Source organism: Solenopsis invicta, chromosome 6 (assembly GCF_016802725.1).
Source record: "Solenopsis invicta isolate M01_SB chromosome 6, UNIL_Sinv_3.0, whole genome shotgun sequence".
Lineage (NCBI taxonomy): Eukaryota > Metazoa > Arthropoda > Insecta > Hymenoptera > Formicidae > Solenopsis > Solenopsis invicta.
Window position 1 is genome coordinate 18,009,912 of NC_052669.1, and position 18,843 is coordinate 18,028,754.

General features: G+C 41.0%; 1 pseudogene; it reads left to right on the plus strand.

Annotated features, from left to right (window-relative positions):
- The first annotated feature begins 2,466 nt into the window (after positions 1-2,466).
- LOC113005792 lies at positions 2,467-16,994 on the plus strand (annotated as a pseudogene).
- Positions 16,995-18,843: the final 1,849 nt, after the last annotated feature.

Consider the following 18,843-nt stretch of genomic DNA (forward strand, 5'->3'; position numbering starts at 1 on the left):
CTTCTGATCTTCTTTTGTATTACGTGAACACATTTAAAATTTTATATGGTGCAGAAAATATATCTCATAATGTTCACAATTTATTGCATCTTTCTAAAGACGTAAGAGTTTATGGCTCATTAGACAATTTTAGCGCTTTTTCATTCAAAAATTATTTACAATCAATTTTAAAGCTTATTCGGAAAAGTGAAAAACCGTTAGCTCAAATAGTTAAAAGAAAAAGTGAACAAAATTTTCATTCACAAGTAAAAATAAGAAATAAAAAATTTCCTATTTATAAAAATGATTATTCTAATGGTCCTACTATTAATCTAAACATTTGTAAACAATTTAGAAAAATTATTTTGCAAAATTTTGAGCTGCATATAAATCATCCCAATAACTGCTATATTTTTCACAGTGGAGATATAATTTTAATTGAAAATATTGTTGATTATACTGATCAATTTAAGTTGATTGGTAGAAAATTTTTGACTACGGAAATTTTTATATATATCCGTGCGAATTAAAAAAAATTGGAATCTTTTTAGTTAATAATCCTAGTCTTCTTCAAATATTTAATGTAAAGGATATTTTATTTAAATGTGTTATATTAAATTGGGAAGAAAAACATGTAATATTTCCACTAATACATAAACAGTAATTTTTAATGTTATAATATTAATAATTACTATTATCTTTTTTATTGGCGAAATTATAATAAACGTGTTTGTATAGAACTTTTCTTTTCTTAAATAGTCTTTTCTTAAATAATCTTTTCTTAACTTTTCTTTTCATAAATTGCTCGTTAAATCTAGATAACATTTTACTTTAAGGGGATGCTGAAATCGTAAATTTAACCGACTGAACAACTCACACACATACAATTTATAATACATATAGTTTACGAAATATCAGTGCATTCCCATACAGCACAGAGAGATTGCAGGAATATTGCAGAATGATTTCATTGAAACATTATAATATTGCATTTTGATTGCGAAACATTGCTGCAACATTGTTGGAAGATTGCAGCAACATTAAGATGTCGGCTTTTTGAAATATTGCATTGAACATCCCATTTTTCCAAAATATTTACATAAATATTATTACACCACATAATTTCAATGAACAAAACAATATTTGTGTAACATTTTAAAAAAACATTTTTCGCAAAAAAAAATCTTGCAAATCTTTTTCGGAAATTTCCAAGCGGTCACCCATCCAAGTCGCGACTCTGGTGAACGTTGCTTGACTTCTATGATCGCTGCAAATTGATCCCTCATGATGACCTGTGAACACTTTATGGTAATATGTGTATATAATTGGTAGATCAAATTAATATACGTTATCGAAAAAATGAAATATTTATAATTAAAGCTCAGTATTTATATAAACAAATATAAAATTATAGTTTTTTTTTACTAATTTTGCAAATACAGAATGGCATTTGGAATAACTTTTCTGTTATTTGTTTAAATAAGAATGTAATCAGAAAATATATCAATATAATACAATAATTAAATTAAATATGAAAAAATTTTTATTAAAAATACAATTAAAAATTATTGTTTGTTTATTGGATTGTAGATCGAGGTTTCTTCATATATGAACCTATTTCGTCTATAAATATTAAAAAATTATGATATTGCAATGTTTCCGGAATATTACTGGCATATGCCTTGAGACGTTGCAGGCATATTGTTAATTTATGTTTCTGCAATATCTCCATAATATTACATTGCAATCTGCAACATTGCTGCAATGTTGCTGCAATTTTTTGTGCTGTATGGGTTATTACATATTACTACATCAATATCGCACACATATACATACAGATAAATTTTCGTAAAATCTTTTCGTATTGAACTAGGTGTCTAAGTGTAATTCCAAAAGCTTGACGTTGTTTCTTGGTATAGTCTACATGTTTGTAGACCCCAATTTTGTAAGTATTGTACAACTTTTATATCAAACAAATAATGTTATGATTTGACAGCTTTGGACACCACATTTGTCTAACAATTGACAAAAAATCTGACTTAAATAACTTTTTCGTTCTCTACATAAAGTCCATACTGCAAATATGCATTAATGCATATATTATAATTCTGGTATAGGATTTCCAAATCTGTAAATGTAATACGTTGTTATAAAATTATTGCGTTTAATTGGTAAAACAGAAAAGATTTCAGGATCCTCTTAAGACTCATTTAAGTTTTTTAATAATCTTTTATAACTAAGTTTATTGAAATATTTTTATCAATATATTTGTACTAAAAATGGGATTTAATCCATATGTGTCAAGAGAAAAAAGGTTATGTTGCATGTTCTTTATTTAAAAAAAATACAATAATTTTATAGAGTTGATTAAGAAAATTGGAGTAATTAGACAGTAATCTTATATTATTTCTTTGTGCTTGGATATTAAAATGCTATTGAAATATTTGCATTTTTGAATCTGTATTTGATTGTAATTGTAATGATAGTATGGGTGAATAAACCTGGACTATCGTTCAATTTGAAGAAGATCAAACTATGGAAGCAGTACCCTCAACTTGGATACAAGAACAGTATTGCCATTGGCCTACATATTCGCACAATAAGTTGCGTACTGCAATTAGGAAGCGTGAAATTTTAAATACATGCTGGCCTATACATAAAATTAAAAGTTTTAGAAATTTTCCTTTTAGTAAGTTTTTATATTTAAAATAAATGTATTGAGTTTTTTTAAATTATATAAAACAAATACTCAAAAAACAGTAAAAATAACTTTTATTTTTTAGATGATTATTTAAAAGCACGCTCAAAAGCATGTACTGCTGAATACACGAGTGACTTAAATTCTGAAGCAGAATATGCTAAAAGGAAAAGAATTCCAAAAAGAATATTTTCATCTTCATCAGAAGAGAACTTGCAAACTTTCTTAATACCATCACCTCCAATACTAAAAAACAAAGATAAAAGGCACAAAAATGATAAAGAAAATTTTAAACCAGCTAATGAGCCACCAATCATATTACCGTCACATAGTACAGAAACTATACATATTTATGGAAACTATACATATTTATAATACTTTATATTATCTATTTTTTTTTTGTAAAATGAAAATAATGTGCGTATAAAATTTTACATATTTTTACCCTTTTATTTATGTATTTTATAATCTTAAGACATATATTTTAGATGATTCAGTCCCTGAAAAAGATGTTGCTTCGTCAAGTCATGAAGCAGTTTCACTTAGTACGTATATTTTACATGTAATGTTGCATTAATTTAAAGATCTAGGGATTATATAAAATCATACTTATGTTATCAAGCATTAAGATCTTGCTATGTCCATACTTTAGTTTTTTCGATTCTAATTGTTTTACATTTTGCCTTATACGTAAGGTAAATGTCGCAATAAATAAACCAATAAAAAGATATAATCAGTTAAATATTATTATTAATTAATATTAGTAATATTACAAAATGAATTAATATCTATATACAATTTCTGTCAGTAATCCTAAAATATTAACATATAAATCTAAAAAAAAAAATACTTATAAACATTTATTGTTATATTACACCATACCAAACGCACCAGTAACTGAATTGAAAAAGTAAAATTAAATATACATTAAAAATATTCTACAAAAATAACAAAATTACACTACGTATTAAAATAAATGTATTACAATATTTAAAAAAATTCAAAAATATAGATATAAGTCTTATTCAATAGAAAGAAGATGAAATGTAAGAGAATGACTCTCTCCGACACTTGAATTAAACACTTTTTATCGCAATAATATATAATTAATTTATATTTATATTATTTATTTCAATACTAAATATTTAACTGTCTTCTCAGTTTATCATTTATGCTGTTATTCATAAATATTAATCTTAATAATTACAAATATGCTATTGATTTTTCAATCACTGGGCACATTTAATTATTGAGACATTTACCATATAGAAATAATTTTATATATAGAAAAAATATTGTTAACAAACATGAAATTAAGAATTATTACAATAAAATATTTTATTTCAAAAATTATATTTCCTTTTATTTATAAGAATTAATATATGTGATATTTTTTTTAGGTTCAACATGCAATTTAAGCTGTAGTTGCTGCAATAAAAGATTTGATGGTAATATAAATAACATTCAGAAGTAAAAACATAAATCATGATACATTTTTTTAAGACAAAGCTATGAAGAATTTATTGACTCAGAATTATTTAATACAAAGCATGATTGTTGATATACTGTCTGAAATAAAAGAAGTAAAGTTACAACTAAAAAATAATCAGCAAATAAATCTCCAAAATGAGGAACAAACAATTTCAATATTTAGCAACAATGAGCTAAATTTTCCACTTCAGACAGAAGAAGATCTTCAGATAGTGGAGCGTTATTTGGAAGATGAAAATGAAACTACTAAGGCGGTAATTAAAGTTTAGCTTACTGCACTATATAACTGCATTTTCTTCATTTAAATATGTGAATTACTTAAAAAATTATCATACATATGGAATTATATTACATATTGTAAAAATTGTTGAAGAGTATTTCTGATTTAAGTTGAAGTAAAGAATTGAACCGACTTTTATACAACATTTTTCACTGTAATTTGTATAAGAAATGTTTTTGTTTGTATAAGACATGTTGCTTCAGTTTGTACAGTATGTTATGTAATACATTATACACGTTATATAATATAATTCTTATAATTAATATGTTACATCCGGAGGATTTCACGATTTCCCTTTTCGCATCCATTATATAAATTATGCTAAACAAGCTAAGGGATTGTCTGTAAAATTTACAATATTTATACCCGGAGCTTCACGATTTCTCTTTTACAAATAACACTATCACCCGGCTATTATAAGAAAAAAATCAAACATTGTTCTCGGAATATATATATATATATATATATATATATATATATATATATATATATATATATATAATGGCCACATATTACATCCGGAGCAATAAATAGAAGCAGAAAAAGGAGAAATCGTGCGACGACAAAATTACAAGCAACGATGCTTATTTAATAATTCATATAAACGAACAAAGCCTAGACTCGAAAGAGAAAAAATCTAAACGCTATTAAAGTCTGGCAACAATTAGAGATAAGATTGAGTCGCGACGCCGGACGGAAACTATAAAACTATAAAATCAAAATTTACAATCCGGCTTTGTTTACTCGAACCTATGTTTCATCACGAACGGAAAGATGATTCATGTGGAAAGTGAGTCCCAAATAAACGGACGCGGCGATATAAAAAATCGGGACCGAACGTTCCAAGAAGAGAAACCGTAAGATAACGAATCCCTTAAGCGATTGGGTGATGCAACTGCTCGCCCCTCTTAGAGTTAAGAAAAATCGGGAGAAGATGGAAAATTAGCCAACGAGAGATCATCCGAGAAGATGATTGGTGGTGAGCGTTGGTGAACTACCCAACGAATAAGCTCAAAATTTCGACAACAAGGAATCTCCAAGGGAAGGGAAAAAAGCTCAAAAAGCTTTACCCAATCAAATCTTTATCTCACCCACTAAACTAACCCCACGCCCTTTTCCTAAGCCCTATAAAATGTGCAATTTTGAACGCCTTGAGCATTCAAATTTGCACTCACATCCACGCGTTGCAAGTATCGAAGCTGTGCGCGTTATTTTCAAAATCGTTTTGAACTGAAGATCAGAAGAACAGAATCTGTGCTTAAGAATTACATACATTAAAACTCCGAGCAGCCCACCGTTGAAGCATTTCTCAGAGCGGACAGCCTGCGCTGCATCAAGCACTTTTCAATCCGCAGAATTCCATAGTTTCTTCCCTTTCTCTTCTCGTCTAACTAATAAGTAAGTTTTTCCTTTTTTTCTCTTTTTTTTCGGTTTTACTTCAATTTTCCATTCAACTCGCCAGGAATCAATCGCTAATGAGCAATCACAGCCGTTGTCCCAGCTCCTTGTTCCCAATATTATTATTTTTATTTCGGATTAATACAGCAATTCTCATTTTAGACAATTCCCGACTTTCCCTCTAAATATTTCTTAAATCTTTATGTAAATGTAAATGTTCTACTTCCATTCTTAAATCTTAGGTTTTGATTTGATTCAATAGTTAAAATATGAATCTCAACGCATAATTACGAATTTATTAAAAAATAAGTTAATTCCATCTCCTCCTGTACACATAATAACGCATATAGTTTAAGTTTTCAAAATTAATTATTTGTAATACCTATGTTAATTTAATATACACTACTCAAAAAGAAATAGGGAACACTTTCCAGACACCAAAAATTAGGCTATTTTCAAATGACTGTAACTCGGTGAAAAATCATCGTAGATAAAAAATAAAAAAAGCATTTTGAAGCATGAAGATCGAGCTTTAACGTTCTACCAGCAAATTTTCAAAATTCTTTTAACTTCCTTGTCTTATGCAATAAAAAAGCACACCTTGTTTTGTTTGTTAAAATTTTATATATTTGACACTTTGCAGATCGACCAACAAATTTTTTTCGAATAATTCAAGTAAAACTTCATAAACTACAACATTTTATCTACAAAATGCTTTTCTTAAAATTTCTCTACGATTTTTTTTGACCGAGTTACGCAACTTTGAAGCTAAACCTGCATTTTTTACAAATGATATCCGTACTCCGTGAAAAATCATCGTAGACAAAAAATCAAAAAACCATTTTAAAGCTCGACGTTTTAGCTTTAACATGCTATTAACAGTTTTCAAAAATTTTTTCAATTTCTTAGTACTATGCCCCAAAAAAGATACACTGTTTTTTCCTTAAAATTACGAATTTTTAACAGCCTGTAGCTCAATAAAAAATTATTTTTTGACAAATCCAATGCAAGTGCCATAAAGTACGGCATTTTCTCTACAAACTGCTTTTTTTTTAATTTTTTCTACGATTTTTTTTTACCGAGTTACAAGACTTTGAAGAAATACATTATTTACAGTACATTTTTCTGAAAAATAACGTCTACCGACGTCTACATTAGCATTACCCAATGTGCACCACGTGGAGGTTGTCGGTCGGCTTTTTGCACATCGTGTGTGTGTATATGTGTGAGTGTGTGCGTGTGTGCGTGCGTGTGCGTGTGTGTGTGTGTGTGTGTGTGTGTGTGTGTGTGTGTGTGTGTGTGTGTGTGTGTGTGTGTGCGTGCGTGCGTGCGTGCGTGCGTGCGTGCGTGCGTGCGTGCGTGCGTGCGTGCGTGCGTGCGTGCGTGTGTGTGTGTGTGTGTGTATGTGTCACAGCAGAGATAAGGAGTCCACAGTTCGTCACTTCTACACTATTTAACGACTCCAAACCCTCTTTACTGTGTATGTGCGTGCGTGCGTGCGTGCGCGCGCGCGCGCGCGCGCGCGCGTGTGTTTGTGTGTGTGTGTGTGTGTGTGTCTGTATCACAGCAGAGATAAGGACCCCGCAGTTCATCACTTTTGCATTATTTAATGACTCCAAACCCTCTCTGCTGTGTGTGTGTATGCGCGCGCGCGCATGAGTGTTCAATGGTGGGTATTTCGTGTGTGTTCGTTATATCAACGATATTCTACGACCACACGTTTTGCTATTAAATCGAACCTGTCGGAACTTTATTTTTTTGCAGGACAACGCTGGACCTCATACGGCGAATATAACGCGACGTTTTCTTCAACGACACGCATTTAGACTGTTAAATCATCCCACCAATACCCCGGACTTAAATCCAATCGAATTTAGGATGAAACGGAACGACGATTAAGGCGTCGCGAGGAACAGCCGCGAAATTTAGAAGATTTGGGAGAAATTTTAACGGAAAATTGGCACAACGTTCCGCAAGATTGTATTGCGAGATGTATAAATATGCGAGAACGCTTGCAAACAGTAATTGATCAGAGAGGAGGAAATACACACTATTGAACACTCCTGCGCGCGAGCGCATACACACACAGCAGAGAGGGTTTTGAGTCATTAAATACTGCAGAAGTGACAAACTGCGGGGTTCTTATCTCTGCTGTAATACACACACACACACACACACACACACACACACGCACACACATACACAGTAAAGAGAGTTTGGAGTTGTTAAATACTTCAGAAGTGACGAACTGTGGGTTCCTTATCTCTGCTGTGACGCGCGCACACATACACACACACGCGCGCGCGCGTGCACATGCACGCATAGGCACGCACGCGCACGCACACACACACACACACACACACACACACACACATACGATGTGCAAAAATCCGACCAGCAACCTCCACGTGGTGCACATTGGGTAATGCTAATGTCGACGGTAAACGTCATTTTTCGGAATAATGTACCGTAAAAAATGTATGTCTTCGAAATCTTGTAAATTGGTCAAAAAAAATCGTAGAAAAAATTTTAAAAAAAGCATTTTGTAGAGAAAATGTCATACTTTATGGCACTTGCATTGGATTTGTCGAGAAAAAATTTTTTATTGAGCCACAGGCTGTTAAAGGTACGTAATTTTAAGAAAAAAACAGTGTATCTTTTTTGGGGCATAGTACTAAGAAATTGAAAAAATTTTTGAAAACCGTTAATAGCATGTTAAAGCTGAAACTTCGAGCTTTAAAATGATTTTTTGATTTTTTGTCTACGATGATTTTTCACGGAGTACGGATATCATTTGTAAAAAATGCAGGTTTAGCTTCAAAGTTGCGTAACTCGGTCAAAAAAAATCGTAGAGAAATTTTAAAAAAAGCATTTTGTAGGTAAAATGTTGTAGTTTATAAAGTTTTACTTGAATTATTCGAAAAAAATTTGTTGGTCGATCTGCAAAGTGTCAAAAATACGAAATTTTAACGAACAAAACAAGGTGTGCTTTTTTACTGCATAAGACAAGGAAGTTAAAAGAATTTTGAAAATCTGCTGATAGAGCGTTAAAGCTCGATCTTCAAGCTTCAAAATGCGTTTTTTATTTTTCATTTACGATGATTTTGCACCGAGTTACAGTCATTTAAAAATAGCCTAATTTTTGATGTCTGGAAAGTGTTCCCTATTTTTTTTTGAGTAGTGTATATATATAGTTTCTAGATCAATTATTCAATATGCACCGTTTAGCTTTTTCAATTAAAATAGATAATAGACACTAACATTAATTCTTAAATATTTGTATTCTTGATAATTAATCATGTTCTATCTTGTAATTCTCAATGTTTTCAAACCTCAAAAATAATGTTAATTTCATATTAAACAATGTACTTAAATTTTAATCTTTGGAATAATCACTACCTAATCGTTTTATATTTTAAGTAAACTAACTGATTATGTACTCCCGTTTGAGTTGATAATGATCACTTTGTTACACTGGTTTTTTTTTCTATTAAATAACAATAACCGATTATGTATTTATTTGCTAATTCTTTTGAACAACTTTAACCTTTGTGTATGTAAATTTCAAGTATCAGAATATATGTTAAATTCTAGTTAAAAGGAAGCTCCAATGTAAAATTTTATTTCATCAACCCATCTCGTACTCACACTAACCTCCCGACATGGAAAGTTTGCACTCGGTCCGATCCCGAGTTATAGAGATTGAATTCTCTGACTCAAATTAGGACCAACGATCGCACGATTCTGAAAAGGCGGTCATTACACGTTGACGCATAATTTCGGAATCATCAAAAGTGCGTTCGGCTCGTGCCGCACATCCCACTAGTGCGGTCACGAGAATAAAAGAGTTTTTGTTGCATCCTTCCCTGCCTTCCTCAAGTCCCAGGCATCTGTTGAGAGATAGCCTCGCTTTCCTTAAGGCTGGATGTAACAAATATAATTTAAAAACTTTTTACTAAAAACTACTGTTTGTTTAACTATACCTAACTTATTGTTTTCTAACAACGTGTAATTTAAAGTTTATTTATTTTTTAAATAAATGAGTTACAAGGAATAGAAAGGAATAATGGTTATGAATTTATTAGAAGAGCTTTATCCATGATATCCAGTAACAAATAAACTTGCTGTTGAGTATAGTTTTTTCGGAAGAAAGGAAAAGAAATCATTCTGTGATTTGAATATATGCAGAGTCATAATAAGTAAGAACATTTATAATAATAGTTGTTTAACAAACTATTATGAATCAGTAGTAATTTTCAACTTTCTATTTTGTATTAGGATGTCTTATTATTCGATGTATTTTAAATGCATATCTCGTATATTTATATATTTACTTACCAAAAATTAATATTTTTTAAATGCTGTAAAATAATTACATTTAATTATGTATGTAATAAATGTTTTTTTAAATGTTGTTATTTTGTTAAGTTAGTAAGAAACAAAAACATTAAGCGATTGTTCGGAGCGGCGCGCGGGAAAGGAACGCTTTCGCGTGCTGTGTTTCCCGCTCGCGACGAACCGCTGTTCGCGAGCGAGCGCGCGAGCGCGCGGGAGCACGGCCGTTGTCAAACGGCAGTCAAACGGTCGTTCGAGAAATCGAGCGGCCGCTTCCAATGCAAATAAACATGTTTTCGTCAAACTCTGAGGATCCTTCTAGAAGGATCCGGAACAATGGGATTGTTGTTATCTGTCAGTTTCCCGCCGAATCTTTCTAGAAGGTTCCGATCGCCTTTATAAGGCGCGCGTGCTTGGGAGCAGCAGATGTCTTTTGCGCGCTCTCGAGTCATCAAGTAATCGCACGTAGAATATCGGACGCGAGCGAACTCTCATTGTCGACCCGGACCTTCATACGGACTTCTCTATTCGACTGACGCGTAACTCTCGTCATTCAGTGTATTTGCCGCGCTCACTCGCGAATGCTCGCTGCTCTCGCGCACATTAGCTGGTCCTTCGAGCCGGATTTTTCTCGCCAGTGCCGGAGTAAAAAGTGAGTGCTGTGAAGGTGAAGTGCGTCGCATTGCCTGCGGTCAAGACCACGCGAGAGAGACAAGATGAGCAATCCATTAGAAGATCTGGTGCAGGCGCAGCATGATCTGTATGGGCTTCTGGCCCGCTCCTACGACAATATGATGAAGTCGGGAGCTGCCAAGGTCACGATCGGCTTATTGGAGGCTCGCCTCCAGACTCTGGAGGGTTACTGGGCGAAGTTCATGAGTCGACATGAACAACTCCTCCTGGAGTACGGCAAGGAGCTCGCGAAGCACGACTACATCAAGGAAGATCTGATGCTCAAGGCCGACATCGCCTACCACACGCAAAAGGGTCAGTACCTGGAGGACCTGAGTGTGATGCGTGGTCCCGAGAACGTTCCGGGCGTCGCTGCCGCTGCCGCTGTCGCGGTCGCGGCACCTGTCGCGGCGAAGTTGCCGCGCATCGCAATCCCGCAGTTCTCCGGGAAGTACGAGGACTGGCCGGCTTTCCGCGACCTTTTTGTGTCTCTGGTCGTCATCAACCATGCGGTTACGCCAGTGGAGAAACTCCACTACTTAAAGACAAGCCTCAAGGGCGAGGCCGAGCAGGTGGCACGACAGCTTCCGACGACGGGCGCTAACTTTGAACGCACTTGGCGGGCGCTGATCGCCCATTATGAGAACAGGCGCCTCCTGGTGCGGGCTTACATCGCGCGACTGCTGGCGCTGCCTAAAATGAAGGGTGAGTCCGCGTCAGATTTACGTAAAATCTACCATTGCGTGCATACGACCGTCGGTGCTCTGGAGGGGATCGGACGGCCCTTAACGCAAAGTGACGACCTGGCCGTCCAGCTGATCACGGAGCTCCTCGATCCGGTATCGCGGCGCGAGTGGGAGACGGAGCTCAGTAAGACTACGGAGCCTCCGTCTCTCGAGGAGATCCTGGAGTTCGTCAGCCAGCGAATGCGAACTCTCGAATCGTTGGCGCCTTCCAAGTGCGATGCTAGCTCGGCGAAAGCTAGCTCGGGTTCGTCGAGGCAAAGGAACTCCTTACAGACGAGCAAACCGGGAAGCCAGCGAGGACGCTGCTTCTTGTGCAGTAAGGAGCACTACCTGCGTCAGTGCGAAACGTATCTCGGCAAGTCGGCCGTCGAGCGCAGGCAATACGTCGACGCGAGTGCATTGTGCGTGAACTGCCTTGGTAAGCACAAGCTTACCGAGTGCCCGTCGCGGACGTCTTGTTTGTCTTGCGGAGCGCGACATCATTCGTCCTTGCACGACGCCTTCACCGCAGTCGCGGCGGTGACGTCCCATCTCGCGAGGCCGCAGCCGACGGTCCCGATGGCCGTGCTGCTGGCTACCGCGCGCGTTCGAGTGACCGATCGCCACGGCGTCGATCACGTCGCGCGGGCATTGGTCGATCAAGGATCGGAGTCGTCGCTGGTGTCGGAGTCCCTGGCACAGCGTCTCCGATTGCCGCGTTCGGCGTCGTCAGTAGAAGTGTACGGAGTGGGGGGCGTGCGGACAGGCGTAACGCGCGGCCTTGTCACTCTGCGTGTCTCGCCTCGTGACGGCGGCTCACCGATGTCAATTTCGGCGTACGTCTTCCCGCGACTGACGCTATACGACAGCGGCGTGCGTGCAGACCCTAGCGTCTGGTCGCATCTCCGGGGACTGACTCTCGCTGACCCGGATTTCCTGGCCGCGGATCCGGTGGAGATCCTCCTCGGAGCCGACGTCTACGCGTCCATCCTCCAATCTGGGCTGAGGAAGGGTGGTCGCGGTCAACCTGCAGCGCAGAGGACTTCATTGGGATGGATACTCTCGGGGCCAGTCGGCTCTGCTGAGCCTCCCGCCCGAGCCCTCACCCTGCAGTGCAGAGTCGACGAGGAGCTCACCAGTCTAGTGAGGGGCTTCTGGCAGCAGGAGGAGCTGCCCGCCAGTCCCTCACCCCTCACCCCAGCTGACCAGGAGTGCGAGGATGTCTTTCGACGCTCACACCGCCGACGGGAGGACGGTCGCTACGTCGTGCGACTCCCGGTGATTGAGCCGCTGCCGGATTTAGCAACGACGAGGCGCGCGGCCTTGCGCGCCCTTACCAGTATGGAGAGGCGACTCGCTCGCGACGACCGATTGAGCGAATTGTACGTTGGGTTCATGCGAACCTACGAGGACCTCGGACACATGGTTCGCGCGGATGCTGCGCCTGGAGGTCGGACAAGTTACCTGCCTCACCACGGAGTCCTGCGGGAGGCAAGTTCTACTACCAAGTTGCGCGTAGTGTTCAACGGGTCCACGACGACTGCGTCTGGCAAGTCGCTGAATCGGAGCCTGCTGGTGGGCCCGAATCTGCTGCCTCCTCTCGCCGACGTCCTGCTGAAATGGCGACGACATCGCTACGTCCTCGCCACGGACGTGGAAAAAATGTTTCGCCAGATCCTGGTCCACTCAGAGGACCACAATCTCCAGCGCATCCTTTGGCGGTGCAGCACCCGGGATGAGGTGGCGGAGTTCTGCTTGACGACCGTGACATACGGTCTAGCGTGTGCGCCTTTCCTGGCCATGCGCACTCTGCGCCAGCTGGCCGACGACGAGGCGGAGAGCTATCCCCTGGGATCCCGCGCTCTCCGCGAGGACGCCTACATGGATGACGTCCTGACGGGCGCACCGACCAAGAAGGAGGCTATCGAGCTCCGGCGACAGCTGACCGACTTGTGTATGGCGGGCGGCTTCCCCCTACGCAAGTGGTCCGCGAACGAGTCGGAGATCCTGGCGGAGGTCCCGGTGGAACATCGTATGCAGCAGGAGCTGCGAGACTGGAGGCCGCACGAGACGCACGGGACGCTGGGATTGCGGTGGCATCCCGCCACTGACGAATTCTCCTTCGCCATTCCGGCGAGATCATTGACGACGGTAAGCAAGCGGACGGTTCTCGCCTTTACAGCACGCCTGTTTGATCCTCTCGGCTGGCTGGCGCCGGCCGTGGTGAGGGCCAAGATCGCGTTCCAGTCGACTTGGTTGTTAGGCCTCGGGTGGGACGATCCTCTCGATGGAGCGGCCGAGCGACTCTGGCGCTCCTATGAGGACGAGCTACCGCTGCTGGAGAGCGTTCGAGTTCCAAGGATGCTGGAGACCTGTCCGGCGCGCGGCGACGCTGAACTTCACGGGTTTGCGGACGCCTCCGAGCGCGCCTACGCCGCCGTACTCTACTTGCGGACGGGACTCGGCGACTCCTGGAGGACCTGTCTGGTCGCCGCCCGGACGAAGGTGGCGCCTATCAAGCCAGTGACGTTGCCCCGGTTGGAGTTGTGCGCGGCTGCACTTCTGGCGAGGCTCACATCCCATGTTCGCTCCACTCTCGGCCTCGGGCAGGCGCCCGCACACCTGTGGTCGGATTCAACGGTCGCCCTGGGATGGATCCGCGGTCACCCGACGCGGTGGAAGACCTTTGTGTCAAACCGCGTCGCTGAGATCCAGACCCAGGTCGCTGACGCGCAGTGGCACCACGTGCCTGGCCTGGACAACCCGGCGGACTGTGCCTCCCGTGGACTTCCACCGGGAGAGCTGGTGGCGCATCCTCTCTGGTGGCGGGGTCCCCCATGGCTCCGGGCGGAGTCATCTTCATGGCCTACTGCCGGGCCGCTTCCGGACGACAAGGACTTGCCGGAGGAAAGACTTCAGGCGCACGCCGTCAAGGCTGCGCCTGTTCCAGTGGAGGAGCCTGAGGAGCTGCTACGGTTCTCGTTGCTGAGCCGACTGCTGCGAGTGACGGCATGGTGCCGACGCTGGTGGTATAGGCAGCGGGTTCCGGGAGCTGTTTTCGTGGAGATCGAGGGGAATCAGGTTGACGTGCTGACGACGCCCGAGCTGGAGGAGGCGAGGACGATCTGGATCCGGCGGGTCCAGCTTGAACACTACCGAAGCGAGCTAGTTGCCCTTCAGAGATCTCTTCCTCTTCCGTCTTCCAGTTCCCTCTCGCGCTTGACCCCCTTTTGCGATTCTCAGGGTCTTCTCCGAGTTGGTGGCCGATTGAGGCACGCGCTCCTCGCCTATGACGAGCGACACCCCGTGCTTCTTCCTGGCGGATCTCACTTCACCCGGTTGGTGGTGGAGGCATGTCACCTGCGAGCTCTGCACGGTGGAGTCCAGACGACGATGGGGGTGGTCCGCCAGCGCTACTGGATTCCTCGAGGACGAGCGGTGATTAAGCGTTGGTTGCACCGTTGTGTCAGGTGCGTGCGATGGCGGGCGGACGTTCCTCAGCAACTGATGGGCAGTCTTCCGCGGGAGCGGGTGACTCCAGGGAGGCCCTTCCTCGACACCGGTGTGGACTATGCCGGGCCGATCCTGCTCCGAGCGACCAAGGGGCGAGGACATCGAGCGTACAAGGCATTTGTCGCGGTCTTCGTGTGCCTTGCCACTCGGGCCGTTCACCTGGAGGCAGTGTCCGACTACTCCGCCGATGCCTTCTTGGCGGCCATGCGTCGGTTCGTGTCCCGCCGGGGCCTCTGCCGGACCCTTCGAAGCGATTGCGGTACCAACTTCGTCGGCGCCGACGCCCAGTTAAGAGCTTTCTTTGCAGCGAGCAGTCCGGACTTAGGCCGAGTCGTCGGGCAGCTTGCGAGCGAGCAAATTCAGTGGCGGTTCAACCCGCCGTCGGCGCCGCACTTTGGCGGCATTTGGGAAGCCGCGGTCAAATCGCTTAAGCACCACCTGCGACGAGTGTTGGGTGACTCGACTCTGACATTCGAGGAAATGAGCACCCTCCTCGCCCAGGTGGAAGCTTGTTTAAACTCGCGCCCGCTCCAAGCCTTGTCCGACGATCCGGAGGATCTCGCTGCGCTCACGCCGGGACATTTTCTGGTGGGATCCGCGTTGACCGCCGTGCCGGAGCCCTCGCTGCGGGAGCTGCCTGTGAACCGACTCACACGATGGCAGCTTCTGCAGCAAATGCGGGATCATTTCTGGGAGAGATGGTCCCGCGAATACCTGCACTCCCTCATCCACCGACCGAAGTGGTTGAAGGGAGTCGGTGATTTTAGCGTCGGACGCTTATGTCTTATCAGGCATGAAAATACGCCGCCGGCGCGATGGCCACTTGCGCGCATCGTCAGAGTGCATCGCGGGGAAGACGGACAGATTCGCGTTGTCACTGTCCGTACCGCGGCCTCAGAATTTACTCGACCGATCGTAAAACTTATTTTGCTGCCGGTCAGCGAGAACGAGGCGAGCGAGGAGACCCTCGACTAGCGACGCGCGCCGTTTCATTATCATTATGAGCTCTTGTCTGTAAATATAATTAAAATTTTTCGTTTGTCAAAATTTCATAGGGCATCCGACTCATTGTCAGCCTGAACATATCGCCCAATCTCGGGCGAGGCGGGCGGGAATGTTCGGAGCGGCGCGCGGGAAAGGAACGCTTTCGCGTGCTGTGTTTCCCGCTCGCGACGAACCGCTGTTCGCGAGCGAGCGCGCGAGCGCGCGGGAGCACGGCCGTTGTCAAACGGCAGTCAAACGGTCGTTCGAGAAATCGAGCGGCCGCTTCCAATGCAAATAAACATGTTTTCGTCAAACTCTGAGGATCCTTCTAGAAGGATCCGGAACAATGGGATTGTTGTTATCTGTCAGTTTCCCGCCGAATCTTTCTAGAAGGTTCCGATCGCCTTTATAAGGCGCGCGTGCTTGGGAGCAGCAGATGTCTTTTGCGCGCTCTCGAGTCATCAAGTAATCGCACGTAGAATATCGGACGCGAGCGAACTCTCATTGTCGACCCGGACCTTCATACGGACTTCTCTATTCGACTGACGCGTAACTCTCGTCATTCAGTGTATTTGCCGCGCTCACTCGCGAATGCTCGCTGCTCTCGCGCACAGCGATACGATGCTAAGAGTATAATGTTCTTTTACTTTTGTAAGATTTCGATTGTAGTTATATTTAATGTTAATGATTATTTACTCTAGATGCAGCCAAAAAGGCAAACTACTGCAAAGTTACCAAAGAAGCCGAGAAAAATATTGCCGGATGACTACGTAGAGCTGCAGAAAGAGGAAAAATAAGAAATGTTTTGTAATTTTTATTACAAATATGTAATACACAAATATGTGATATGAAAGGTATTATTTTTATTAATAAATTCTTTTAGGTAATAAAAAGATATGACAATAAAGTTTCTTATTAAAACTTTTTATTAAAACTTACTTTTAATGCTACATTCTAAGAACCTAATTCGTTAATAGTAATATTAATTTTAAAACATAAATTGACAAATTAACTTTAATTTGCATTAAAATAAATAAGTTATTTAAAATATTATTATTTTATTTAATGAATCTAGTAATTCTACACATATTTGAGAAAATTCGAATTATTAGCAAAAATAGCACTTTTGGGTATTTGAGCTAAAATAGCTCGAAAATGTGACGTGATGGAGCAATTTCATTTACGAAATCGTTTTTAGTAATTAAAAAACTATAAGAGTCATTTTGTCTGCTCTAATCCACGCAGCAGATGTCCTTGGGACATCCATGGGACGTTTGAAAGACATCCGTACATTCTAATGCCGTCCTAAATCATCCTTTTAATAAAATGTGCTCTGTGTGGGAAAATTTGTTTAACGTTTTAATTTCATCCAGTTTTAGTCCATTGCGTCCTAAAATGGACGTTTTTAAGAAGTCCAAAATGGTAACACTGGATATTTTTAAAACGTTCTTAAGAGGATGCTAAAGTAACAGAAGAACTTCCTCGACGTCGGTCCTACAGATCACTGTAGATTATTTTTCGAGCAAGACCAGGCTATTGCTCTTTGTCCATTGCATAGATCTGTCTTTGTTTTTTGATTATTTCGCCATCTGCGAAAAGTCCTATCAACTACTGTTGGGCTCCATATTGCTCTGTTTATGACAGTTCAGCTTCGCTGAGCGAAATATGCGCGTGGTAAAAGCACATTAGCGTATCTTTTTTGTTAGGCGTTCAATCGTAACTTTGCAAGGTCAGTGTTATTCGTGCATGTTTTCTGAAGGGTGCTCTACTATCATTTTGTACGCACGAGCTACACAACTTCTGTATTAAGGTAAAGTTAACCTCAGGTGACGGTTATACGAGTGAATTTTTAATGATTTATTAAATTTTTGTTCGATTTTCTTATAAAATTGACCTGAGCACCCTTTCTTTTTACGCGTATTTCAATTCTAAAAAAAGTTTTTGTGATTCTGTAAAGCCAATCCAAAAATATTTAATGCACTGTAAATGTCGGTAATTCGTGGTACTTTAGCATCCTCTTAAGATATCCATGGATCTAAACAGGATGTTTTTAATATGTCCACAACGTCCAACATGTACGTTTTTAAAATGTTTTTATGCTGTCTGGGTAGTGATGTTAATATGCCAATAATACATAATGACTGACAACTGTTATAAGACATTTTTACTTTTGAGCACTTCTAAACTTTTTCAAGAAACACTTTTAACTTTTGATTACATAATGATGATGGTCAGCTCATTGTTGTATTTATCTCAATGCTTCCCCCTTTGTTAAGGGGGAAGGCGATATCGATGTGGGAGATTTTATTCACTTTTTAGGTTAGGCTTTTTTCTGCGTTGGTAGGCCTCCGCCTTGTTGAGCTAGGCAAGATATAATAATTAGAAAAGCCTTTGTAGACTAAAGGTGCGTCAAGTTTATCTATTTAGAATGTGATTCTCTCCAGCCAAATTGCCAAATTATTCGTTTTCAACGCAATCACGTGCTCCTCAACATATGTGAATTTCTCGATCCTCCGATCCGATATCGAGTATTGCAATAGACTAAGCTAGTGCTATCTACCCTCACGGAAAATAAGTATTGAGATCTCAATACTCAGTATTGGCAATACTAAATTGGCTAATACTTTTTTGGTCAATACTCAGTATTGGCGAATACTCAGTAGTAGTATTGGTGAATATTCAGTGTTAGTATTGGTGAATACACAGTATTAGTATTAGTGAATACACAGTATTAGTATTGGTGAATACTCAGTGTCAGTATTGACGGG